Raw genomic sequence first — 21,991 nt, forward strand, 5'->3', positions numbered from 1 at the left:
GCTCCAGGAAATGCTGCCCAGCTTTGCTGTGGTTCTTTGCCTCACCATTGTCTGAGGTGTGTCAACACGAGGTTGAAGGTTCAATGCAGTTTTCTCTTGTTTGGTTCATGTTCCTCTTGCCTGTCTCTCCTACTGTTTCCTTCCCTCAAATGTAGTAAAGAAAATGACTTTAAGGGCTATTCCAATGGCTTATCTTTTTAAATTGTTTGTGAAGGACTTTGTTAATTTTAGCAATATCACAATTCTATCTTTTATTGTGTGGTCTATATGAAAGAAGCCATTGGGGAAGAAGTGTGTGTGTGTGTGTGTGTGTGTGTGTGTGTGTGTGTGTTTTATGCAACAAATTTTATTTAGCATAGTCAGTCCCAACATTCAGCACAAAAAGTTTACAGAGGATACAAAGTGCATTAATAAAAGCCAGTCTTTACCAAAAGAAAACAAAAAATATATTACTGATTCAAAATATTTTCCACTTGAATGATAAACTGCAATAACTTATCTGGGCGCCTACTGATCAGAGAAAGAATGAGAAGAAAAGAATGTTTTAAGAAGAGCTCAATCTCCAGCTGGTATTGGAGAAGTCAGTCGAGGTCGCTGATGCCGCAGTCTCTTTACTTTTTGCATTAGTACCCTCAGCTGGAACTGTCTACGGGACAAGACCTCCAGGTCTATTACTCCCCACCTCAAGGCTTCTTCCAGGTAAAAGATAGTGCCTTCAACAGCATTCTTCTCTGAGTACAGATTTAGGATCTGTTTATATAGTGGGGCTGTTGGAATGATAACTTCATCAATATCGTTTTCAGATTGTTTTTCCATTTTTTTTTTCAGAGTAGAGCTGAATTCTTCATCCTTCTTTCTCAAAAGTTCTATGGTTTTTTAAAAAATCAACTTCAGCTACTTCTTGATCTGAACGGGTATCCATCTCTTCTAGATTCTGGTGACCTTTTTTTCAGGTCTTCCTCTGTTCGTTTCAAGGCATTGAGCTCTGCCTAAGCGCGGTCCATTTCCTCCTTCATCTGCCATCTCAGGTTGTCACTGACTGTTGAAATGAGAGAAGCTCAGATGGTGTCCTCCCCACTGCATACTGCACACCAAGTAGCCAGGCCCCTGTCGCCTGTGTGCATGATTGTGCCATCCCCACTGGGACCAACAGTGGTCACAGGAGGCAGGGAAGGGTACTGAGAACTTGTTGTGGCAGGATAAGGACCACCAGGTGGGTGAGCACAACCTGGGTAACCACTGGGATTGGAAGGGTATCAGGAGGGGTATGGAGAGATTCCACTGGGCAGGCCTTGCATGTAGGAAGTATTTGGTGGCCCTGTTGCCTGGTATGATGGATAAGATGTTGAAATTGTAGGTCAGGAGCAGACTGGAGGTTCATCTCCAAACACCACAATCATGACCTGAATAAGCCCCAACAAGTCTGACTGAGGATATTTCCATTCGTGTAGATAAGAAAGATATATCTTCCCATTTGCATCAACATGCTTTCCCATTTTAATAGTCATTGAACTAGTAGGCTTAACAAAACAGATAGGGGGGTTATATGGGTATGTGTCCAGCAGCCGCAGGCATATTGGAATATTATATGTATTTCCTCTATAAAGCACAGGAACTGTTCCAGTGAGATTCATTATTTCCTGGGAACTGCCATCATTAAAAGCATATGAATCCAATACAGGTTGGAGATCTTTGTATAACGTAATCACATTGATAGTTTCACGCCAGTTAGGTCTCTGTATTTGTACTTGGACACCGTTTTCTTGAGCTGCTCTCAGACACGCCATGGTGGCCACCAGAGACTCCATCCCGCAGGTAGAGGAGGGTCAGCCGCTCTGGGGCTGCCCTTCCCCGCCCCCTCCCCACTGCATACTGCACACCAAGTAGCCAGGCCCCTGTCGCCTGTGTGCATGTGTGTGCCTGTGTGCGTGCATGTGTGCGTGTGCGTGCGTGCGTGTGTGTTCACTACCCACTATTCTCTGTAGCAGATCTTGGGAAGATACCAGCAGTTCCATTTTGAACAACATGCTGTTTGTTCTTTCTGAGGATGAGCCCTGGGTTTCTGTGCTAGTGGGTGTTGTTCTCAGTGCTTTTCAGCAACTTATGACTCTCCTTTCTATACATCCCAGACTTTAGAGCAGATATTTCTCAAGTCTAGGGAGGCTGCTTTTTGGGGAGAGAAAAGGCAATCAGAATTCTTTGAAAAGTGATTTTGAGGATTTTCTGGGATTCTAGGTAGTAATGACTTCCTCAGTGTTTATTGGCCAGGGTTTTGAATTCTCTAAGTATATGAAACAGTCACAACCAAAGGTTCTAGTGGATTTTTAAAGAGATGAAGTTTTTAGCTAAGACTGTCTGACAGGTGAGTTCCCTCCCCCTCCCCTGTTAGAGAAATCCCTTTGTTGAGAAGCTGAGTTAGCAAACGAGGCTCCTCTTTAACTCCTGGTAAAGACCTAGAGAGCAGGGATATCCCCAGTGACTCCGGTGGCTACTCCTGAAGGAGTAGAAATCGAAACAATGGTTTTAGAGGGAGATTCTTCTTTATAAAGGACTTCTTAACATAGGAAAATCATAATTTAACAGTTGTGAAGTTAAAACATTATTGTGATTTTTTTCTAAAGTGTCAGATCCAAGGTCTAGTTTCCATTGGAGACCCCCAGGTAAATCTCAAGGGTCCCATATCCCAAACTGGAAAGATTGGCCTGGATTTGAGCTCCAGCACCCAGCTGGTTGGCTTTTGTTTCTTTGGGCTGGTTAATGCAAGTGAGAGCCTGTTATCTTTGTCAAAGTGCTGCTGTTGGCTTTTCTTAATGGTAAAATCTATCTCTCTGCTGTCTTTTCCATGAAAGCTTTGTACTAGCAGATAACCCTTAGCTGTGGAGCTTTGCTGATGGACATGACACTGAGTATAATTCACGTTATCCTGCGAGGGGCTTAAACATTCCTCTTAGGGCTGAGGCAAGGCAAGCTGAGTCATGGCGTGCTGGGGCAGGTGTCCTGAAATCACAGCTGCAGTAGCAACAACAATTTAATAGCAGTAGCTGGCCTAGCATTATTGATGCTTCCAAAGTGCCAGGTATTCTGCTAAGTGCTTTACATGTATTATCTCACTTAAACTGGCAACAGTCCCATTAGCTAGGTACCATCTTTCATCTCCTTTTACAGATAACCATCTCAAAGTCACATGACTAGTCAGAAGTAGGAGTGGCCTTGAATTCTGATCTTCTGGCCTAAATCCATGCCTTTAATGACAGCACTACTCTCTTAGACCCAAGTATACATTGTTACCCACTTTTCCACTCCTTACATCACATCATATTCAGGTTTTACTTAGTAATCCAGGGACCTGAAGATTCTCTTTTCTTATTTTTCATGAGTTTAGATTTTGAGTGAGAGGAAAATACAACATGAGAAAGTTAACCTTGTGAAACTGAGAATGACCTTCAGCCTGAGGTCATGTCCATCTACTGAATGGTCAAGGGAAAAAAGATATCAGGGGTGTGTGTGTGTGTGTGTGTGTGTGTGAAATGTTGGGAGAGTAAGGTGAGAGAGAAAGAGATAGATAGGTGGACACATCCAGGGTGATTTCTACCTTCTTAGAGGAGAAGGAGTGATATTAAATATAATTTAAGAACTAGAGTTCAGAGGCCAGCTAGGTAATAATGTCATGGGAGGGTTTATGAAAAAGAAAAGGTTCTGTGATCAAATAAATTTGAGAAACTGTACATTCTAACATCCATTTGGAGAGCAACAACAACAAAACACTCCCAGCATCTAACACTTACTGAGTGCTTCCTGTGTGCATGTTAAATGTACTGACACTTCGTGAGACAGGTGTTATTTCAGTATCAGTTTCACAGATGAAGAAAGGCCATCCTGCTCTGGTGTGGTGGGGTTGGAATCCTAATGAAGGGAGTTGGTCCCAGGCACTGAACTCCTTCCTATCTACTGCTGCCTTTCCTGGTGGCACCCATGAGCGCATAGATACGCACCAGGCCCTCTTCTAAGGTCTTTCATGCATGTGTGTTTACTCATTTAACCCTCTCAAGCATCATAATTTGCATCAGCATATTAAAGGCTCTGGAATGCCCCGCACTCAGAAACTTGTTCATCTGTGTCCAGTGTTTCTCTGCTTTACTTGAAGACAGGATTCTCCTGCCTTTCTTTGGAGGGGGAGAGCTGAAGGGAAAGTATCTGCCTGTGTGCACGTTAGGAAATTATGAACAGGAGAATCATCTTATTCTAACTTTGCTTCCCCTCAGACACAGGTTTGAGACACGATTTATTTTCAAAATGGAGCACAGAGTCTGGCTTCATTCTGCAACTACCCATCCCTGGTACCTTCATCAGGCTCCACCTTGCTGCCCCAGGGACACTAATTCCTGCTTTTGTCTACTTTATGGGAATGTTGACAGTAAATGATTAGAAAGCTCTTTGGGCTCCCTAGAAAAAGAAGCTATTGAAGTCCATGGTCTTGGTAATGTCCTATTAAATATGTAGAGTTCCTTCATTTTGGTTATTTGAAAAATGAATGGACAGATTAAATAGTTTCAGCTTATTCAGAGGAGGAAAGAAAATATATCTGGAAAATGTTCATTGCTCCCAGGAGCCAAATCTTCAAGTTCTCATATGTGGCATTGAGATGTCATGATTGGCAATAGTCACTTAACATTAATATTGAGTCTGTTATAAGATTATGGAAGCTATATGTTTGTTTCTATGGTTTTATCCTTTTGAAGTCCAAATATTTGAGGCCAGAGACCCAAATACATACATCTGGGCATATATCCTTGGAAGTGTATGTTATTTAACATGTTCTGTTTTAGCATTAGTTTTTTCAGTGTAAGGTGAAAAATCCAATCAGTCATAAATGATATAAAATTCAACTCGAGCAAAAAAGATTTATGGGTTCATTTACGTGAAGAGTTCAGGTACTTTCAGAGTTGAACTTTAGGGTTGGTTGACTTGAGGCCTCGAGTTAGTATTGTGTGTCTTCTCTGTGATCCCTTCCACTCAGCCTTCATGGTGGCCTGCCACCTTCACTCAATTGTTAATTCTACTTTATGTCAAGATGTCTACCAAGTACCCCTGGGCTGCTTACTCCCTCCTGCACATCAAGAAAGAAACGGAGGGGGGAATACGATTGAGGGAGAGACATTATTTCTAGAAGTTCTTTTAGAATAGAAAGAAAGAAGATCAAATCTTTTTTGTTGGCTAGAATTGAGTCATGTTCTCATTTGTGAGCCAGTCCTCTGAGGGAATTGAGGCTGATTAGTATAAACAGTGGCTCCATGTTCTACGCCTCAATTTTAAGGTGGAGTGAGCTTCCCCAAAGCAGGAGTGGGTCCTGGAGGAGAATCAAGGGAGTTTGCACAATAAGTGAGAATGGCTGCAGATTTAGAGTTGACAAGAACTCATGATGCAACTTACCTGATAATTTTCTTTTATACACTCACTAGAGGCCTGGTGCATGAAAATTCATGCACTGGGGGGGGGGGGGGTCCCTCAGCTCTGCCTGCACCCTCTTGCAGTCTGGGAGCCCTCGGGGAATGTCCAACTGACGGCTCAGGCCCGTTTCCCGTGGGGAGCGGGCCTAAGCCACAGTCTGACTTCCCTCTGCAGGAGGCAACCGGTGGGCCTATTTGGGGGGGGGGGTAGGCGCTGGCCAGTAAGTGGCCAGCCCCGCCCCACATCGCTTCTCCACCACCCTCCGATCTCTGTCCCCTCCCTCTGCCTGCTGGCACCCACCTTGGCTGGCTTGGCACCGCCCGCTCACTGGCCCCGTCCCCCCACCAACCGGTTGTTAGTTGTTTGGTCGATTTGCATATTAGGCTTTTAATATATAGGATGTTAGCAGTTACATGTGAAACTCCCTTGTTCATGAATAAAAGACTTAGATCAGAGTTTAACTTCCAAAGAATTAAGTTTTAAGCTCCACTCTTTCTTAGTAATACAGGCTACACCAGACCAAATTGAGGGATTATCTTCCTTTTAGCTTGTTGTAAAGTCTTGGTGTCTTATTTTTGAATTTGTAAAGAATTAAATTGATTCTTTATCTGGCCATTGTGTTTCTATACCAAATGCCTTTTGGTTGAGTGAATCTGTGGTTGCATCAAGACAGTATAAATTGCCTGAACTTTATTTCTTTTTCCTTTTTATTGATCTCATCATGACTGTTCCTTGCATCTGACATTGAACTTCATTCTTGAATAAATAAAAGATATCTATTTCCACATGGGTCTCCTAGGTGCCTGACATTACATAATATTACAGCAATTACAACACTAATAAAAATAAAATAGTTACTATTGAGAGGCATAAAGGCCAAGAAGGATGGTAGTAGGCAGAGCTGACCTGAGTGCTGTGTGCCAGGAAAGCACTATGCCAAGTGCTTTATCCGCATTGCTCTGTTTGTTCATCACAATGGCCTTGGGAAAAAGATGCTGTCATAACATCCATTTTACAGATGGGGAAACTGAGGTAAAGTTATATGCATAAGGTTGTATAGACAGGAAATGGTGGAGCCAAAACACAGAACTTTAACTCTGGGCCCAGTGCCACTGCTTCCTGCATCGCAGCTCGGAAACTCGAGTCTGCTCCATCCAGTGCTCTGTTTGGAATTTTTGGAAAGTTGCATTGTCTTTAAGTTCTTCTGAAGTTAGTGCTTCTGCATACTAGTAGTGGTAGAGGATAGAAAGAGAGCTTTACCAGCTTGTGTCTCAGAAAATCCTAACCCAAGAGTCCTTCACAAATAATCTGTATTTGCCCCAAATAATTTTGAAAAAGAACAAAGTTGGAGAACTCACATTTCCTGATTTCAAAGCATATTACAAAACCACGGCAATCAAAACAGTGTGGGGCTGACATAAAGACACACTAATAGACCAGTGGACTACAATAGAGAACTCAGAAATAAATCCTTACATATATGGTCAAATGGTCACTAAATGTGTAAAGGACAGTCTCTTCCACTAATGAGGTTGGGAAAACTGGAAAGTCACATATAAAAGAATGAATTTGACCCCTATTTTTTCACCATATACAAAAATTCACTCAAAGTGGATTAATGATCTAAATATAAGATTCCAAATGAAACTCCTAAAGGGAAAAATAGAAGAAAAGTTTCATGACATTGGACTTGGCAATGATTTTTTGGATATGACATCAAACTCTTAGGCAACAAAAGGAAAAGTAAATGAGTGGGACTACATTGAAATTAAAAACTTTTGTGCATCAAAAAGGAATCAACAGAGTGAAAAGGCAACATATAGAATGATAAAAAAGTATTTGTAAATAATATATCTGATAAGGGGTTAATATTTAGAATATATAAAGAACTACAGTTCAACAACAAACCTAACCTAACCTGATTAAAAATGGGCAGAAGACTTGAAAGGAATTTTCTCCTAAGATGACATACAAATTGCCGACAAGGATAGGAATAAATGCTAACAATCTCTAATCAGATAAATTCAAATAAAAAACCACAGGGTGAGATATTACCTCATACCTATTAGAATGGCTGTTATAAGAAAACGTAAAATTAGTGTGGGTGAGAATGTGGAGAAATTGGAAACCTTGTGCACTGTTAGAGGGGCTATAAAATGGTGCAAATGTCATGGAAAACAGTATGGAGGCTTCTCAAAAAATTAAAAATTGAAATATCTTATGATCCAGCAATTTCACTTCTGGGTATGTACCAAAAGAATTGAAAGCAGGATCTCAAAGAGATATTCTCAACCCATGTTCAGCACTATTCATCATAGGCCAGAGGTGGAGGCTACCCAAATGTGTATTAACAGATGGATAAATAAACAAATTGTGCTATACACACACAATGGAATATTACTGAGCTTTAAAAAAGGGAAATCTGCCACATGCTACATACAACATGATGCACCCTGAGGACATTATGGTAAGTGAAATAAGCTAGTCACAAAAAAGAAAAGTACTGGATGATTCCACTTACGTGAAGTAGCTAGAGTCGTCAAATTCATAGACACGGAAAGTAGAATGGTGGTTGCTGAGGGAAGAGGAGTTTTTAAGTGGATATAAAGTTTCAGTTTTGTAAGATGAGGAAATTTTGGAGAGGATTGCATACCAATGTGAATGTACTCGACACCACTGAACTGAATACTTAAAAGATGGTAAATTTTCTTAACAGATTTTTCAAAAATTGTGTTTGTCTCCTGGTACTAATGTAACTACTTAATTGAATTATTGGAATCTCTGGCTGGAGGTGCCAAACACAAGCCTTCAGGCTGGATGTGGCCCACAGACACATTCAGATGGGCCACAGTCTTTTTGACAAAATATGCATTAGTGGTCAGCATTTGCAAAGATTAGGGCATTTCACATGAAATCTCTATTTCTAGCTGCCCTTGGAAGACTGGGAAATCTGGGAACTGGGCGGACAGCTGAAAAGTCCTCCAAGTTGTTTTTCTTCTTCACAGTGTGGTGCTTCTTTGAGTGTCATAACTTAGTTCATTTTACTAGCACTGGATTAATAGTGCTGAATGAGTCATTTTTGCAAGCAAAAAAAATATCATGTTTTCTTATTTTTTAAAATGTGCCATTTGTAAGTAAATGCCTGTGTATTAGAAAGAAATTCAGAGACCGAAGGGCCTGCCTCTCCTAGGAAGCTAAGAATAGTTACTGGTGAAAAATATAAAAATCGTGGTTATTTGAAAGTTGACGTTGGCCCAGTGTTTTATCTGTATCTTTTATCTTATTATCACATAGTATTTCAAGATAGAGGCCAAGCACTGGGAGAGCAGCAGTGGTGCTGCGCATGACATTCCTGTGTGTGCGGAGGCATTTTTAGAAAAGCTGCATGCTTCGTACTGGGTCTACTTCATTTGTGCAGTGGAACTTAGAAAATGCACTTCCATGCTTTGAATAGTAGTGACCGACATTTAGCTCCCAGTTCTGGGGGACTGCAGGGATTCTGAGAACTTTCTGGTGATGAGACTTGAGTAATGGGGTTCCTGTGCCTGGGCATTTTCCTCGAGGGTGACTGAGGTGCTGAACCCTTATCGCCACTCGCCAGGAGTGAGGCTGTCCTCCAGCACAGCCTCGGCTCTGCATTGAGGAGATACGACTAGCTGATCCCATCACATCCAGCACAGAACTTGTGCAGATGAGCAGTGGATCAGAGAAACCCCACAAAACAAGCCAGTTGAACCAAACTGGGCGCTGCTAGCTGCAGGGGCCTGATAGTGAGCAAAGTAGTAGATGTCTGGAGTCGCTTTCCCAATTTTTATTTTCCTCTTTTTATTCCTTAAATTGGTCAAGAGCAGCACTCACTGGTGAAGCCGGGAACAGCAGACTCCAGTACTTCTGGCTTTCGTAATGCTCTCTTCTTTCCCCTTTCTTCTCCTTCATCTTTATCTTCTCTTTCCTTCCCTTCTGAAACTCAGTTGACTTTATAAACTTTTTTAAATTCCAAAAGAATAATAACATATAAAGAAAAACTTAAGTTTCTTCCTCACCATCACCAATTCTGCCATTCTAAAAAATCAATATTAACAGGTTGGTTTGTATCAACAATTATTCTGCTTGTATAAACAATGTATGTAAATAGAAAATTTTATTTGCTTAAATTTTTACAAAAGTGGACTCATACTGTATACAGTGCCCTGTAACTTTCTTTATTCTCTTGGCATGATTTCATGGGCATCTCTTCAAATTAGTAAGTGTACTGAATTAGTATATGTAGCTAAAATTATTATTTAATGTCTGCAGAACATTTCATAGTATGACCTTATTGTAATTCATTCACATAATCCCCTATTAATTGATTCAGATTGTTTATAAATTCCCCCTCTTCCCCAGACTCCCCAAATAGTGCTGCTTATTTAACTGCATTTTTTTTTGAAAGCCTTTACCAAAGGGCCTCTTCTTTGAAGAAGAAGGTTAAAGGGCTTCTTTTTTGTTTTGCTTTTATTTATAACTTGATGATTTTATCTGTTTTTTTATGAGCTTAGTTTCTCTAATTCGCTAATTTACCTCTCGGGATCATTGCAGTTTGGATATCTATGCCAGCAGGCAGGGTTTCTCAGTCTTGGTGCTATTGTCATTTTGGGTCAGATAGTTCTTTGTGGTGGGGCTGTCGGTGCATTGTAGGATATGAAACAGCATCCCTGGCCTCCACCCACTATATTCCAGTAGCATGCCAACCCCCTCACCCTCCACTTAATTGTGACAACCCAAAATATCTCCAGTTTCAGATGTTCCCTGGTGGGGGAGGGGGAATAATGCATAGTATTATGTATATAAAGTGTATATTTAAAAATTCAGTCATGTGGCAGAATTATCTTCTTATATGTTCATCTACATTTAACAACATGAGTCTAATGTCACATGGTATTATTAGAAGTGAACCTCAATATTAGGTTCCAAATGTTGAGCCTCAATTGGTTCATGTGTACCAAACAGCCCTAGAACCTTATTTAGGTTATGACATTTTGGTGACATACTGGCACATCCACACAGGGCCCTCCACTATAAGGCATGCTGTCTTAATCACAGTGAGGATTTCCTGGCTGTGGCTGGGGCACACCTGCTCAGCTAGAGAAACATGGGAACACCATCTGAGTGTTACATCATTGTATTCGAATGAGGCTCAGCACTTCGTGTGCTACGTAGTCCTCCCATGGCATGCTGCTTGTTTCAGGTGTATAGGAAGCAGTGGCACCCAGGTAGCTACACACCTGCTGCCCACCTTGTCTCTCTTCTACAGGGTCTCCCCAGCTTCTGACCTTGGGCAGAACAGCGCTTGGGAGGATCATTAGGGGGCTCTCCACTTTCAGCGTATTCTGTAACTATTTTCTGCAAATAGATTCATTGTATAATGATTTAAGTAGCTTCATATTTTACAAATGACTATCTGTGATTGAACAGAGCTGGGCCTCAGGCCCTTAATTAGAACTGTGGCCTCTTATCAGAGCATTTTTTGAAACAAAATGTCAGATTGCCTTGCATTGGTTTGACTTAGTGCCTGTTTCAAACAGCTGACTGTAAAGATTACTGATGTTTCTAGGGGCTGGGGAGTAGCCTATGTGCATTTCCCTTCTTTTGCCTTAATAGCCAGCTAAGATGATTTGAGAATTCATGGTCAAGTCCTGGTTGGCATTTTAGTTTGATAGCTTTGTTGTCAAGGTAATAGGCAAACCACTCAAGTTTACATACATTTATTTAAAAAACTAGAGGCCTGGTGCACGACATTTGTGCACTGGGGAGGGGTGTTCCTCAGCCCAGCCTGTGCCCTCTCCCAGTCTGGGTCCTTAGCACTGCTGAGGAGGTGGGAGAGGCTCCCACCACCACAGCTGCACTCGCCAGCTGTGTGCCCAACTTCTGGCTCAGAGGCGCTCCCCCTGTGGGAGTGCACTGACCACCAGGGGGCAGCACCTGCATTAAACATCTGCCCCTTGGTGGTCAGTGTGTGTAATAGTGACCGTTCCTTCCACCATTCAGTCGATTTGCATATTAGCCTTTTATTATATAGGATGATAGTGATCCAGGCTGCTTTGCATTTGTGATTTATTTATTCACACACACACACACACACACACACACACACACACACACATACATACACACTCACCCTCACGACTACTACTACCCAGATTGAGTTTTAGAAGGATGCAAGCACTGTAGAATGGTCTGTGTCTGTGTTAGCCACTAACCACCTGCAAGAGAAACCATTATTCTTACCTCTGTCACTCTTCATTTTGCCTTCTTGAACTTCATGTAAATGGAATCGACCAATACTCATTCCTTTGTAGAACACTTTCAATTAAAAAATGCAGAAAATTATCTAATCACTTCACGTTACAAAGAAATCACCTTTGGTTTTAAAAAACAGTAATGAATTTTCTTAGCCTGTTTAGAAAACTTTGTGTTCATAAAATTTAAGGGTATGTACATAGCTAGTATGTTAATTCAATCTTACATATTTCAAATGCACATAAAATTATCTGTACACAAGTACACACTCTTAGATGGTCTGTGATTTCTCTTTATGTTTGCTCATGAACATAAAATCTGTTGTTACAAAAAAAAATTTTAATTTTGTGTTGTTATTTTGGGAGATTGGGTTTAGTTGTTATTCCTTTGAGGATTATGGCAGTGGCAGTTGTCCTTTTTGGTGGAAAAAGGGGATATGATCTGATAGGACTTTTTTTTTAAATAGAATCTGTCAGTGCCTGTGAGGAATCTCTTGAAATAGGTAGGAAAACCTTTAGTGCCATTCTGATACACATAGTTTGGGAAGTTGTCAGACGAGCTCTCTTCCTGAGAATTAGAAAAACAAATCTGGGAGGACTGACCAGTTACTTTGGTTGCCTTGATAAGAAATTAAACATTTCAAAATAAGCGATGCCTAGAGATTATGTCATTAAGGCAGAAGCGCTAAGACTCTTGAGCTGATAAAGGTTGCAGGAACCATTTACACATAATAGGAGTCTGACCCTATTATAAGCTATGTACATTAGCAATGAGACATTCTTTTGCTTTAAGTGTAAAATGTATTTTTAATAGCAACATGTGGTAATTTGCTCTGTATTTTAGTCCAAAGGGTGTACCTCTAATTGTTTGGTTAGGTTGATACAAGGAAACACAAAAAATATCAATCTTTGTGCATATGTAGTTTTGTTTTTTTTAGCTTGTGTCCTTACTTTGTACATATTCACAGAGGTATTTGTTGCAATATCTACAAATCATGTAAATGAACGCTTCTTATGGCATCTACTAGATACGAAAGACCATTAAATAATTTTGGACAGGGAATAGATTATAGGAAAAATATTTCTTTGGGCAAAGCAGGAGGATTTTCTGTTTTGTTGGACTCGGTGGGAGACATGAAAATAGATCTGTTGCAGCAGCAGATACTTGAAGGGGAATAGATTCGGATAGGTGAGTAATAGGAATTCAGGGAGCCCCATTCATTCTTTTCTATTCTCTTAAATTCTTATCGTCTAACATTGTCCTCTTCAATTATAAGCAACATTTATTTTCAATCTTGATTTTGAAATGCTAATACTTTCACTATACATTTAGTAAAAATATAATGATTCCTTATAGATGATTTGATTGTCAAAGTAATTTCTTCTCCCCATTTTGGTGGAAATACTCGGAAGTCTCCTCTATAACCCAGGTTATCTTTCTGCGCTGTCAGTGCTGTGGTGACACATGTAGTGATGCAGATTTGGGCTCCCAGTGCTGTGGTCAGAAGTCACAGTGAAGATAGGGATGTGGGTTTCAGACATCCTGCATCTTAGATGTAAGGGAGGACTCTAAACAGATTATAGATACAGTGGTGATTCACATTTTTAGTTTTTAATTGACCAGCCTCCTAATTGAAAGGAAAACCCCTCCAGAACTCTCTTGAGAACTCTCTTGTCTTCAGTGGGTTTGGATCTCCATTCTGTGACTTTCTGAGGTAGAAATATTTATGTACCCAGCTTATGCGACAACTGGCCTGGCTCTGCCTCAGTTTGCCCATCTGTAAGTGGGGATGCTGTTCCCCATGTGGGAAGATTAAAAGTGCAACTTTTGGTTTTAAGATGCTAGCACAGTTCCTGGCTCCACATTAGTTGATATTTCTATTATTTTTATGATGAAGAAACTCTGTTGTATTAATGAATGGATTCCAGGCAGATAGACTTTATTCAATTCCTGCTGTATCGTATGCCTGCTTCATGGGGTCTTAGCCAGCTGATTTAACTCACTTTATTCAGTTTCCTCAATTGCAAAATAAAAATCCCGATATTTACCATTCAGAGTTGGGAGGAAAAAGATAATATATTTAAAGTGCATAATAGCATGGGTCTTGGCATGTAATAGTATTTAGCAAATGGTAGCGTTGCTGTTATTATGGTTGTTAATGATCATTTTTGTTATTATTTGACATCTCTTTATATAGCAGAATTTTTTGCTGCCATTTTTATAGCCCAGCTATTATCATCTCTCCCTGGGTATTGTAATGACCTCTAACCCTTCTCCCATGTTGGTTGGTATAGGACAGTGATGGCGAACCTTCTGAGCTCGGCGTGTCAGCATTTTGAAAAACCCTAACTTAACTCTGGTGCCGTGTCACATATATAAATTTTTTGATATTTGCAACCATAGTAAAACAAAGATTTAAAATTTTGATATTTATATTATATATTTAAATGCCATTTAACAAAGAAAAATCAACAAAAAAGTGAGTTCGCGTGTCACCTCTGACACGTGTGTCATAGGTTCGCCATCACTGGTATAGGACCTGCATGACCTGGCCTTTGCCTACCTTCCCATTTTCCCAAATTGACCCCAAAATTCTTTCTATGATTCACCCACCACAGATGTTATTTATTTAACAAATATGTTATGCTACTTCCCTGCACAGGGCCTTTGCATCTGCTGTTTTTCCTCCTTGGAGCAGTCCTGAACTCTTTTCACCTCCCTTTCTACCTCTTCACTTCCCTGCTAATCCTCTGATTAAATATCCTCATGGAACCCTTGTACTTTACTTGAACTTTATCTTGTACTTAATTATTTAAGTCACTTGTAATTTTACGGTTTTTCTGTGTGTGCTCACTTAATGAATTCTAAGCCCCACTCCTAGCTGTAGGTTCTGATAGAGCAGAGATTATGTCATATTTGGATTTCCATGGTATCTTCATCTGATTCCCTACCATACTTATTTGTTGTGGGAGGGAGTAAATAAATGGATGAATGACTGAGATGGTAGCAGAAAATATCTGCGCAACATTTGAGGAGGTTGTGGGGTGTGAGGGTCACCCCTGGGAGAATGCATAAGAAGAAGACAGATTAGTGAATGGTCTGGCACTTAGTGGAGGAAGAGTGGTGTGTTTATGCAGGAGGAAAACCTGTGCAGATGAAGAAACACAGGGAGGAAGGAAAAGGGTTATTAGCAGGAAATCGCTGTGGAGTGCTGGAAAGAGGAAATGACTGAGAAGTGACTTGATAGAAAATTGTTTCTGTATGTTCTGTGCTGTACTTACTTTTTCAAATGTACGCATTTGTCACTGGTGCTTTTTCTGTTTTTGAGTCTGATTTACAATACTGTGTTTTCCCTCCTAGGGTCCCGTGTCATGTATTTACACAGATAAGCTTATGTACCAGAGAGGAGCAAAGAACAACCGCAGTTTCACCTTAACCTTCTGTCCTAGGACAACCCTCCCTCCCCTTTCTCAGTTTCTTTCACTTTCCTACTATTTCTTCTGTCAAAACTACACTTTTATGTTTTCGTGGTTCTCTGCTCTACCACGATTTCAGTCTCCTCACAAAGCCCCGCACCATTTCTCACTGTTTAAAGCGTGAGCACCGCCCTCTCCTTTCAGTTGTTCGGCACTTAAATGAGAGGGAGGTTTTCCAGGGAGGAGGCAGCTGCAGGACCACTGGCAGTTCTCAGGGCTGAGGAACCACTGCATGTCTGTACAGTTAGTGCTTCTCTTTTTCAGTCTCTCACCTGCTTTTTAGCATTACGTTAGATAAAGCTATAGTTCACATAATATAAGATTCACCATTTTAAAGTGGTTTTTAATATATTTTCTATCTTGTGCAACTATCACCACAAATTTCAGAACATTTCCATCCTCCCCCCCAAAGAAGCCTATTAGCAGTTAGTCTCAATTCCCCTTTCTCCCTGCCCCTTGGCAACCATTAATCCACTTCGTCTTCATGAATTTGCTTAGTAGATACGAGTAGTGCATATAAGCAGCATCATGCACTGTGGCCTTTTGTCTGGCTGCTTTCAGATCATGTTTTCAAGGCTCATCCTTGTTGTGTGGCCTATCAGTACCTCATTCCTTTTTAATGGCCAAGTAATATTCCATTGTGTAGACAGACATTTTGTTTATTCATTTCTCAGTTGATGGTCCTTTGAGTTGTTTCCACTTTTTGGCTTTTATGAAAAATGTTGCCAATATTTTCGTTCAAGTTTTTGTATGAACATGTTTTCTGATCTCTTGGGTATATACCTAGTACAATTGTTGGGTTATATGGTGACTCTAATGTTCAACCTTTTGAGGGACTTTCAGGCTGTTTCCACGGCAGCTGTGCCATTTCACATACCCACCAGCAGCAGACGAGGTCCAGTCCTCAGTTTCTCCATATTCTTGACAACATTTGCTATTTTCAGTCTTTTTCTTATAGCCATTCTAGTGTATTTGAAGTGGTTCTTGTGTCTGACTTTTTTTGATGCTGTTTTCTGGGGGGCCTTTATTAATTCTCCCCTTAACCCACCCCTTTCATTTAAAAAATGTGTATTGTTCCTGTCATTTTTATGCAAACTTGATTTTGAATTGGGTCTTTTCTAGAACTGAAGGAATCTTGAATAGTATTTGAAATACTATTTTATGATTGGAATTAACATGCTTAGAGGAAGTAACTAAACCAGAAAATGGCAGTTGTGGTATATAAATTAGGATTTCTTCTACCAAATTAAGTCTTAAGTAAATATTCTCATCTATGAATTATAGAAATCTATCATTATAGGAAAAATGCCAAAAAAGAAATTTGGGTAATAAACAGTGTGTCTCTTTATAGTTTGAATTTTTTGTATGTAACTTTTTAAAAAAGCTTTAAATGTTTATTCTTCATATGCTGTTTCCGTTATTATTATTTCTATGTATAGTAATCGAATAAGATTCTTTAAATCCTGTAGAAAAAGTTCTGCTAACAGTAGCTAACCCCATTTTTATTGTTGTTTTAAGTGAATAAAACATCATGGCTAAGGGCCAGCATTAAGAAGCTTAAAAAATTATGGATTTCTATTCCTCCCATTCATTAGATGTAATTTAGTATTTAAAAATAAAATTATTCAACTTCAGTTGAATTTAGTTGTCTTAACCCCTTCAAAAATTCTGTGTATGGCTTTTTTGTTGTTGTTGTTAATCCTCACCCAAGCACACGAGGGCACTTTTTCTGTTGGTTTTAGAGAGAATAGAAGGAAGGGAAGAAAAGAGGGAAGGAGGAAAGGAGGGAGTGAGAGAGGGAGAGAGGGAGAGAAACACTGATGTGAGAGAGACACATTGATTAGCTGCCTCCTGAACTCGCCCTGACCAAAGATAGAACCCATGACCTGGGTATCTGCTCTGACTGGGACTCAAACCCTTAACCCTTCAGTGCCAGGCCAACACTCTAACCACTGAGCAAACCGGCCAGGGCTGTGTATATCTTTTTCATTGCAAACCTTGACAATGTCAAATCAATAACAATATATTTTTGTTAGTCTCTAATGTAAGATATCCACTGTCACCCATAAACATGTAAAGAGTACTTCAGTTATGTGGGGAACCTGGTCTCTAATCTTTAGAGATTTCCAGTTGAATACAGAAAGCATGGATGCCAGTGGATGTTATGGATGTGGCGTGTTCACAGCATATAGCAGGCAGGAGAGAGTCACTAATTATAAGGATGGAAGAGGAAACTATGATATATTTGACCTGGGGATTTTGAAACATTATTCCAGATTTCAGGCAGTAGGGAAACATACTGATCTCTGACTATTCTGGGAAAAGAAAATTAGGAAAAATTGTTGGAATGAGACAAGTATTTGTTGAAGGCCTGCTGAGTGACAAGCTGTGTGCGGAGATTCATTGTAGAGCATGGTGGGTAAGAGCGAGGGGTCTTGTAGTCAGATGGCTTCTATTGGAATCTTGGCTGTGATAGCTACTTGTGTGATTATGGTGAAAATGAGAGCACTTACAAGACACATGGCCATGGTGAGGACTGGAGAAGTCATTTTTAAGTAACTTCTCTATTTAGTACCTGGCCCATAATGAGCACTTGATAAATATTAGCCTTGCTGTCAGAATTAGTTCTAATTGCTATCTTATAATTTAACTAGAAGCCCAATGCATGAAATTTGTGCCAGAGTAGGCCTTCCTTCCCCCAGCTGCTGGCACCAGCTTCCCTCTGGCACTCGGGGCCTGGGCTTTCCTCTGGCCGCTGGCAGGCACCCGGGAGCCGGGCTTCCCTTGCAGCCCCAGCTTTGTCCGGAAGGTCGTCCAGAAGGATGTCCAGTCTAATTAGCATATTATGCTTTTATTATTATAGATGATTATAAGCACTACTTGAGGAGAGTGGTATTACATCTATAATAATAAAAGCGTAATATGCTAATTAGACCAGACAGCCGAATGACCTTCTGGATGTCATTTCGGATGACCTTCTGGATGAAGCTGCAGCGGCTGGGGCTGAGGCAGAGGTGATTAGGGGCCATCAGGCAGGCAGGCGAGTGGTTAGGGGTGATCAGGCAGGCATGAAGAGTGGTTAGGAGCCAGCGGTCCCGGATTACGAGAGGGATCGGGCCTAAACTGGCAGTTGGACATCCCCCGAGGGGTCCCAGATTGTGAGAGGGTGCAGTCCGGGCTGAGGAACCCCCCACCTCTGTGAATGAATTTTGTGTACTGGGCCTCTAGTTTTTCATAAAAGAAAATGAGACAATTAAGGAAGGGAGTTGCCTACAGCAGTGGTTCCCACCTGGGGATGCTGTTGATTCCTGGAGACATTGGCAATGTCTGGAGAAATGTTTTTGGTTGTCACAGCTGGATGTGTAGGGTGGTACTGACATCTAGTAAATAGAGGCCAGGATGCTGATGAACATCCTGCAATGCTCAGGAAAGCCCCTGCAAGAAAGAGTTATCCAGCCCTACATGTCAGTAGTGCTGAGGTTGAGAAGCCCTGGCCGAGCCATGAACCTCTAGGTAGAGAAGTAGGATTTGAATCAACTTTTCTGAATCATGTTTTTACTAGTACTTTCCTCTTGAAACCATTCCATTTCTTCATTAGAATCCAAGAAATGAAATGAAATTTTTGACAAGTCCCTTTAGGATAGTCTCATGGCTTGTGACTAAATATGGCTTTGTGGGGAGGGTGACAATCCAAGCCCAGAGAAACCAAAGTGATGTTGGAGGGAACTGCCATCCACTCATTTTTTCACCATTCATTAATGCATTGATTTGATACATGTATTGATTCATGTGTTGATCATTAATTCTTCAGACACTTCATAAGCACCAACTCTGTGCTAGTTGACTGTCCGTATTCTCACGCAGCTTCTATTATGCTAGCCAAACATCACTCAGAAATAGAAGGGAACATTTCTGAAATGTAACACGAGAAGAGAAAAGGATGATTTAACATGTGAAAAGCCAGCTCATGAAGTTCTCTAATTGGTACCCTCACATTAATATTTGTCTCTTTATTCACTGACTACTCTAAGGCATTTACTTATGCCCTAGCTTCCTCTAGCTAGGGGCTGGGTTAGGTCCTGGTACTGTGTCTCCTGTTCGTCTTCCCATAAACCATTGCATAGCCCTCAGAAAGAATTTCAGTTTTATCATTCTCATTCCCAGTGAACATCTTTTCAGAAACAGGAGCTGTATTGGTCTGTGTCTCAGATGGCTTGGAACTGAGGTTAATGCATGGGGAGGGAAGATCTTCCTTGGATATTTACTGAGCCCTGGGGTTTACTTTTAGTAATTATTTTTGTATGAGATAGTTTGCAGTAAATATCATAAAATACTCAATTTTCCTAAGAAAATGCTTGACTCATAAAATCATTGGAATGAAGCATGAAGCAATTCTATTTTTAAAAATGTGTCTCTGGATAGAAATTGCTTTAATGACCAGAAGGCAGTGTGCATACATACACCTTAGGGTACATTGAAGGCTTTCATTCTCAACAGTTTCTACTTTTATCCCATGAATTGCAACTGTTAATATTATGAACTCCATTGACCCAATCATTCAGGTTTTTTTTTTGTTTTTTTTTTTTTTTAAATTAACCACAAATTTTCCCTTAGCGAGGAAGAGGAAACAGCTTCCGCAATTCTGGGAAGCCCCCTCTAGAAGTGTGTCTTGCTCGTGGGTGAGCCAGGCTGCTTTGTGCTTGTTTCTCTTCTCATCTGAATAGCAGAGTTCAAGGCGGCGAGCCTGCGCTGCCCCAGGAGGGACGGGCCAGCACAGGACAGTCTCATGCCACTGCTGGTCCCTGAACGTGCAGCCAGGAGTGCCATTCTCTCACTGTGGGACAGCCAACTCCCATCTCCTGAAGTCCTACAATACACTACCGTTTGTGAGGACAGATTGTGTCATAGTTCTTTTCTTGATCCGTTTTGCCAGTCTGGTTTGTCTCCCCTCCCTCCTGTCAACAGTCTCTCCCAACCCTCTGCACACTTTTGCGGTTGAGGCCCCTGTGTGTTCTGGCTTCTCTCTCCCCTTTTCTGTTCTTTAGCACTTACCTTTTCCCCCTGTGATTCGTCCATGCCCAACACTTAATAATTTTTATGGTTAATTCTCTCTTAATAATATATGCTAGCACTTGATGTTATTCTGGCGTTTATTCTTTTCACTGGCACTTTGGAAAGTTTATGTACGCAAGTGCAGTTAAGAGCTGATAGTTTTAAAATCTGATTTACTTTTGTGGTATATGAGGACAGACTTTTACTTGATTCTAATGTATATACTTTCAACTTCTTTTTGGTCTGCTTTTCAAGAGCCTCTGCTGGCTCTCTGAGGAGCCCCCCCCACCCCCATCTGAGCCCACCCTTAGCAAGAGCGTTGTGAATGCAGGGAAGACACGCGTGCTGGTTCTATGGAAGGCCTGCACGAGGCAGCCCTGAGACCTCACCACGTGGAATCTTATTCCTTGAACTTGAAAAGCTATGAAACAACTGTGCTCTGCCTAGTGGAGCTATGAACCCACATTATGTTACACACAGAGGTCACACGTCTCTGTGCCCGGGGACTGCCAGTGATTCTAAATCTAGATTTTGACCAAAGCTTGTCATATTCTGAATGTATTATAGAGTCAGATGTTACAGGAATCATTCTCTGACTTTTTCAGTCATAATTTTGTCTGGTAATTTTTATGACCTTATAGTTTACTATTGCCTTTTTTTGTTTGTTTCGTTAATCCTCACCCGAGGATATTTTTCCATTGATTTTTAGAGAGAGTGGAAGGGAGTGGGAGAGACACACAGAGAAAGAAACATCGATGTGAGAGAGACAGACACATCGATTGGTTGCCTCCTGCACGCACATTGACTTTTGTGCTCTTGACCAGAATCGAACCTGGGACCCTTCAGTCCATGGACCTACGCTCTACCCACTGAGCAAACTGGCTAGGGCTCCTATTGCCTTCCTAGCTAACCGGTTCAAACTGGAAAAAGAATTTTATTGCCATTTGTAATTTTTTATTCATAGACATTATTAGAATTTTAGAGTAACTAATATTTTAACAACAATTCACTATTTTAACTATATTTTAATGATAACTTGATACTTTAAAGGTATTCCCAGCTAAAAACAAGAAGCTCTGTACTGTTGCCTCTGGCTCTGATTATTTATAGCTTTGTGCTCTATTTCTTGGGTAGAGGAAAAAAGAGCAAGTCCTTTCCTGACCACCTGATGGCATAGCTGCCTGCTGGTGTCTTTCATAGTGATTAAGAACATCTTTGATCATGTATTTTATTTAATTTTTTTCTAGACAGTAATTTTTTTATTATATTTGTTTCAGGTGTACAGCATAATGGTTAGACAATTACATAATTTATGAAATGATCCCTGATATTTTCAGCACGCACCCAGTACCATACTTAGTTATTACAACATCATTGATTATATTCCCCATGCTCTCTTCCCATGCCCATGACTGCTTTGTAATTTCTTATTCCCTTCCCCTTTGTGATGCTGTATTTTAATTATTGACTTACTTGCTTATTGTCATCTCTTCCACTACCCATGGTCGGCAAACTGCGGCTTGCGAGCCACATGTGGCTCTTTGGCCCCTTGAGTGTGGCTCTTCCTAAGCCTTAGAAGTACCCTAATTAAGTTAATAACAATGTACCTACCTATATAGTTTAAGTTTAAAAAATTTGGCTCTCAAAAGAAATTTCAAACGTTGATGAGTTTGCCAACCACTGCACTAGACCATCCATGCTACAAGGGCAGGAAGAAAGTTCATTATACCTCAGTA

At 40.7% G+C, this 21,991-nt stretch overlaps 1 protein-coding gene and 1 pseudogene across 7 annotated transcripts in view; one reads left to right on the plus strand and one right to left on the minus strand.

Annotated features, from left to right (window-relative positions):
• Positions 1-21,991, plus strand: part of MITF (melanocyte inducing transcription factor) — a 230,883-nt gene that overhangs the window by 46,188 nt on the left and 162,704 nt on the right. The gene's annotated exons all lie outside the window — the stretch shown is intronic.
• Positions 556-21,758, minus strand: LOC138992574 (tumor susceptibility gene 101 protein pseudogene; annotated as a pseudogene).

The sequence above is a fragment of the Myotis yumanensis genome, unplaced genomic scaffold, assembly GCF_028538775.1.
Source record: "Myotis yumanensis isolate MYYU_CA2020_CCGP unplaced genomic scaffold, mMyoYum1.0.hap1 SCAF_14, whole genome shotgun sequence".
Lineage (NCBI taxonomy): Eukaryota > Metazoa > Chordata > Mammalia > Chiroptera > Vespertilionidae > Myotis > Myotis yumanensis.